This window comes from Macadamia integrifolia, chromosome 6 (assembly GCF_013358625.1).
Source record: "Macadamia integrifolia cultivar HAES 741 chromosome 6, SCU_Mint_v3, whole genome shotgun sequence".
Classification (NCBI taxonomy): domain Eukaryota; kingdom Viridiplantae; phylum Streptophyta; class Magnoliopsida; order Proteales; family Proteaceae; genus Macadamia; species Macadamia integrifolia.
Window position 1 is genome coordinate 14,066,614 of NC_056562.1, and position 6,632 is coordinate 14,073,245.

Below are 6,632 nucleotides of genomic sequence, written 5' to 3' on the forward strand. Positions count from 1 at the left end.
AGGCCAAAGTGAGGGCATTCTTGGAATAGATCCTTGAATCTTTCCATAAGTTTGGAAAAAGACTCACTAGGCTTTTGCCTAAATTGAAGGATATCACTTCTAAGCTTATTGGTCTTATGAGTTGGGAAAAACTTCTTAAAGAAGATAACAGTAAACTGTTCCCATGAGGTTATGAAATTTATGGGTAACCCATACAACCACTTCTTGGCTTAGTCTTTTAATGCAAAAGTGATAAACCTAAGCTTAACAGCATCATCAGAAAGTTGTTGGATCTTAATTAGAACACATACCTCTTCAAATTTCTTAGAAATAGATATGCATCCTCAAAGGTCAACCCATGAAAATGGGGCAACATAGTGATGTATTGAGATTTGAGTTCAAAATTATTGCCCTGGGCTTGTGGTAGAACTATGCAGGAAGGTTGGGCTGTTCTAGCAGGGTAGAACCTATCCTTCAGAGATTTAGGTGAAGGGTTTTGATGTTGGTCTCCCATATTGAAAGGTTTTAAAAAGAACAAACATATAGAGTTACTACTTGTAGGATCTCTTCTTTCTAACCAATTTTTAATATTACGTACCCACCTAATACTCATGAAATAGAAAACTACCCATAACTAGGGTAAAACAAGCACAAAAGAATAGATAGCAAAACTTTTTTTTAATGATTTTTTTGATTTTTTTTTTGGCTTTTTGGGAACTTACTTGCAGGGATCCGGGGTTACTCAGGTCAATTCCTGAGGTATTGCTATAGGGCGAAACCTGTCTTTATCATACTGTGAGGCATGACAACCTCCATTGATACAACTAGTATTGCAAGTTGTTCTTCTCAGGAATTCAATAAAAGAAAAACAAAAACAAAACAAAGCAAACAAAGCACTCCGATTTACAAAAGGAAAGCGAAAAATAACATAAAACTATTTCCCCGACAACGGCATCAAAAACTTGTTTGAGATTTTAAAATGTAACCACAAGCATACAGATCAGTGTAGCCACGGGTTGAAAACAGGGAGAGCAGCCACTTTATTTTTTTTTACTTTTTTTAATAATATGAAAGGGAACCGATTAATGGTTGTGATCTAATTCTAATTATCGTCCTAAACATATGTATCTAAAATAGCGTCCTAATCATTCGTCATCTAAGAATTTAAAGACGCAAGTCACGCAATTAAAATTAAATAAATAAATAACTGAAAATAAACAACCCACATGATTAAAAAAAAAACAATAAGGGAAGAAAAAAATGTTAAAATAAAAATAAAGTAAAAGAAAGGGGATAAAGCTAGAGAGAGACTCATAAGTAGGTTTCTCTACTTAGTCCGAGGGATGTATCATAATATAAGCTTCCCTACTTGACCAGAGAGTCACTCTTACAAGGGTTACTCTACTTGGCTTTAGGAAAAGGGAGACAATTAAAATAAAAACAATAAAAGGATGGTTCTATGGCTAGGTAGTTGTTGTTACAAAAAACGAATGTTCAATCACTTAAGGATGTGGTCTATCGATCCCTTGTTGGCATTTAGAATATTCCTTGTATCTCTGGGATAACTACAAACAGACTGATTTTGCATCTCGGTTCAGTTCTGATCCATTATTCTTTTTTTGACCTGAAAAGAATAATCACTTGTACAAGTGAGAATGTGTACTTTTAATTGAACACATCCATCTTGCTCAGAATTTCATCCTCTTCGTAACCATAAAAAGAAATAGGACCTTTTTATGTGTAAAATTGGAGATATAGCACCTGATAATTCTTAAGGCCTTAAAAATATAAAACCTGCAAAAAGAGAGTAAAACCCAAGGTAGCTCAATTCTAAATATGTAAAATGCATGTTTTACTACACTAGATTTCACACATAAATGTGCTCATCATTGAGCATGAGCTTTTTGAGTTCTTTAATGTTTCTCCTACTGCAATATTAGGGCTCTATCTAGGGATTCCTTTATCAAGTAAAAGATTTTTAAAAGATTTAGGAAAATTTACAGCGCTACCCTCTAGAGAAGGCCACTATTAGAGAGATACCTCCTACATAATTCCAAATTACACTCACACCCCCTACCGTTGAAGCTTTGAAATGATAATTTTACCCTTTTGACGGAAACACATAACTCATCCTATTTTACAATAACCCCTCAATACCCCTCATCTTCACCATGGGTTTGAGAGGAACAAAACCCTTCTTCCCTTCTCCATCCCTATGCACACATCATTGGCCCTTCTCTCGTTCCATTGCCCTTCTTCCCCCACCTCCTCTTGCTTGCCCTATCCCAGGGAAACTAGCAATCGTCACCACTATGCAAGGCTGCCTCGGCTTGGTGATTGATGATGAAGGAGCTGGTGGAGGCGGCCCAAACGCTTGGCTTCCCATTACAGAGTTGAGAAACGACAACATCTTTTATGCAACATTCCACTCCCTCAACTCTAGAAACGGATTTTAAGCTCTCCTCCTTCTCCTTGCTTTCACCATCCTTGGTTGGTACGTGTCCCCCCCCTCCCCTTTTCTCTCTCTATTAGGTTCTTGCAGCGATGGACGATGGATCATGACTCTCATTTTTTTTCCTATTAATTTTTGGGTTACTTTTTCAATGAATTGGATGCATAAATACCAAAGGACGCACAACCCTCTCTTCTTTTTCTCTCCTGTTTTGGGGCTGATTATTTTCCTAACTTTTCTTTCCAACGATGGGCGTAGCAGTAAAAAAAGGCTTTTTAAGACTTAAAGTCTTCTAGTTACTTGCATCTTCATTGTAGGTTTGAAAGGAGAAAAACCCACCGCCAATACGACAAGTACTCGAACAATCGAACCTGCCCACAAGGAGGGCCGCCAATTAAATCTTTACTTTCCCTTCCATGATTCCTCCAAAACATGTTTTCGTGGAACCAACTCTGGCAAAGTGACCTCTCCCACTGAGAGCAAAAAATAAGACTCCAAGTCCCTTCAAACATACACAATCTCCAGAAATAACACTGGATTATCAAAAAAGGGCATCCTAAATCCCGGTCTATCATCCATATCAAACGAAATCCAAGCCAAGGTCTAATCTAAAGATAAAGCAGCAAACACTTTCACACATATCCTGTGAAATTTTATAATTTCTTCTGAAGCTACTCAATCTCTCTATTTACTCAACTAAGCTCAAGATTTGTAGAGAATTAAGAAAGGATCTCTATAAGAACAAATCTTCAAATTACAGATCACAAAATTCCCCCCAAATTTGAAGGCTAGGCGCTGAAACTTGAAATATAACTCTCTTTGCTTTTTAGAAGGGTATTTTGGCATTTAAAAAAAATAGACTAGCTGATGTCAGTATTTAAGGTATATTCCATAATAGATTGAAGATAGGGGTGTGAGCATAATTTGGAATTATGCAGGGGTGATGCTGTAAATTTCCCAAAGATTTATGTATTGATCTGCTTACCCGTGTGAATGCAAGGCTGAATCACTGGAAGTGTATTTTCTTAGTGTTGCGGGTCGCCATACTCTGATTCATCAACCCTCTTCTCTTCCTCAACATTATATGTTCTGCTTTAAGCTTTTGAATGTGATTTCAAAGAAGCTTGATTCTATGAGTAAAGTGTTCTTCTGGTCTTGTGGTGAGTGTAAACTAATACACACCATCATCTAGTCTCAAATATATACTCCTAAAGTTGCAGGTGGTCTAATCTAAAGTTTTCATCCTATATGAATCAGACGCTTTTATGTAAAAAGGCCTGGGAGCTGCTCCAACCTTCACTTTCTTTGTGGGGCAGGACTATAAAGGCCAAATATTTTTCTGCTACCTCTTTTCTTCATGCTCTGTGTCCTTCTTCTTCTTGGGGCTGGAAGTCTTTATGTAAGAGCAGAAGTCTTCTCATAAAAAGTATTTTAAATTAGATTGGAGCTAGATTCACTCTTAACCCATGGCTTTGATTACTGGATTCCTAATATGTGGCCTTGTTCATCTCCTTTCCCTCTCTATCATGAAGTCCTACTTTAGTTGTTGATCTTATTAATCATTCTTGAGTCATTACTTTATAAGTGGTGGCCTCCTGAAGTTGTGGAGCTTATCATAGCTATTCCTCTGTCTCATCACAACTTAGAAAATCAGATCATTCGGCTTGGTTCAACCTCATAAGGGAATTTTCTGTTGCATCTGCCTATAAGCTTGCTCTTGATCCTGATTTTTCAGTTAAAAATCAATTTTGGCTGAAATTATGGTATGTTAAGGTCCCTCCCAAGTCTTTATTTACTTTGTGGAAAATTATGCTAGACAAGATGCTTTTGCTTGACCTTCTTTGTGCTCCTGGGCTTCAAATTTCTAATCTTGCCCTTTCTGCTCCCAACCCGCTGGAGATGCTACCCACCTCTTCCTTTCTTGTCCTTGGTCAGAATTCTTATGGCGTAATTCTGAGCTTCATATTGTGTCTCTGAGTCCTCCATCTGTTCAGTCCTTAATATATTTTGTTCTTTCATCTAAGCTGTTTCAGAATCAGGAGCATTGGGTTGGATCTCTATTAACATCTATTATTTGGTATAGTTTGTTAGCCTATAATGATTGTGTTCATCGTGGAATCACTCCATGTGTGCATTCAGTCTTTGCTTCTATTGTTCATATGGCTAAGGAATATACTTATTTGACTTTGAATTCTCTTAAAAGAAAGGATATCATTCACATCAAATGGCAATCTCCTCCACATGATATGGTGAAAATTATTTTTAATGGTGCTGCTTTGGGTGCTCCTAGTCCTACAAGTTCGGGTGTGTTATTTAGAAATTTTGATGGTATAGTTCTTATGGGCATTTCTGTCTATCTTGGAAGAACTTATTCTATTATGGTGGTGGCTATAGTTGTTTGTTGATGGTCATTTGAATTTTTGATCATGCATTTTGGTCTCACAAATGCTCCATCTACCTTCGAAGCAACAATGAATATGATTTTTAGCTCATTCTTGCATAAGTTTGTACTTGTATTCTTCGATGACCTTTTGGTTTACAGTTCATCATGGGCCTCTCATTTACTTCATCTCAAAGAGGTTTTGTATCATTTGCAACCTCATCCCCTTTATGCGAAATGACTAAAATTCTCTTTTGGTTAACATTTGGTGGAGTATTTGGGTCACATAATAACTGCTCAAGGGGTGGCAGTGGACAAATCTTAAGTGGCTACAATCTTGGATTGGCCTATCCCTCGACTATCAAGGACCTGTAAGGACTCTTATGTGGGCTTAACTGATATTGATTGACACATTGGGCCCAAGAGAATAAGGACCACTCTAATTAGGAAACTTCTAGCCCTATTCTATTGTGGGAATGGATTAGGGTTTAGGAATTCTATTATATATAGAATACTGACGGTCCCTGCAGCTATTACTTTCATAATAATATTTTGGGAGCACTGCTTTCTCACAAAGCTAGTGTAGAGACAGAGAGAAGATCCCATAGTAAGAGGCTGCAGAAGATCTCAGTAGAAGGACCCATATTGCGTGGTTCTTCATCATAATTCGTGGTACAAGCGTCAACCTTGATTTAGGGACTTTATTCACGCTCAACGGGTATGTGATTGATTTCTTTCCATTATTCATTCTTGTATTCTATACACTATAGGTAATTCAAATGATTCTAGGATTTAGAATCTCTAACAATTGGTATCAGAGGTGAAAGTGGGTCTGCAATGGCAATATCTGTCCCAACTTGCAAATCATATTCAATTGGAGTTTGAGTGACTGTATCATTAGACAGGATGGGATTGAGATCAATAAGTGAATTTCTCAACTCAACAGGTACTATCTCAGAAGTGTCATACTCCCCTTCTTCAAAAGAGAAATTACGAGGAGTTCTAGACTCTTCATTGCATTCAACAAATCTAGCATGAGTGGTCTCTACAATTTTGTGTCCTGGACCAGGACAATAGAATCTATACCCTTTAGACCTCTCTGGGTATCCCACAAAATAGCAACTTGTAGTCCTTGAGTCAAAAACTTTTTCTTGAGGGTTAAAGACTTTGGCTTCTGCTTGACATCCCCACACTCGCAAGTGTCTAAGGCTAAGTATTCTGCTACTCCAGAGTTCATAGGGAGTCTTATTCACAGATTTGCTTGGCACTCTATTGAGAAGGTAAACAGCAGTTTTAAGTGCCTCTCCCCATAAGGATTCTGGTAAGGTGGTATTGCTCACCATAGAACGGACCATATCTTTCAGAGTACGATTTCTTCTTTCAGCTACTCTATTCTGCTGAGGTGTTCCAGGCATGGAATATTGAGGAGCTATTCCATGTTCTTGCAAGAATTTTGCAAAATGACCAAGCAACTGCTCAAAATCACCACTTCTCCCATAATATTCTCCACCCCTGTCGGATCTGACCACTTTGATCTTCTTGGAGTGGAAAAGTTCAACTTCAACTTTAAAAATCTTGAAAACATCTAGAGCACTAGATTTCTCACTGATAAGGAAGACATACCCATATCTTGACCAATCATCAATAAAAGTTATGAAATAACGGTGCCCAGTGAGTGTAGGGACAGTAAAAGGCCCACAGATGTCAGTGTGAATGAGGTCTAATACTTCAATGCTGCGAGTAGCATCCTTTTTCCTGGAGATTGTCATCTTTCCCTTAATGCAATCTATACATGTTTCCATGTCCTGAAAATCAATATCT

General features: G+C 37.7%; 1 non-coding gene across 1 annotated transcript; it reads left to right on the forward strand.

Moving 5' to 3' along the window:
• On the forward strand, positions 1–107 carry LOC122082941. Its single transcript, XR_006141478.1, has one exon. It is a non-coding gene; the product is annotated as a small nucleolar RNA R71 (small nucleolar RNA).
• Positions 108–6,632: the final 6,525 nt, after the last annotated feature.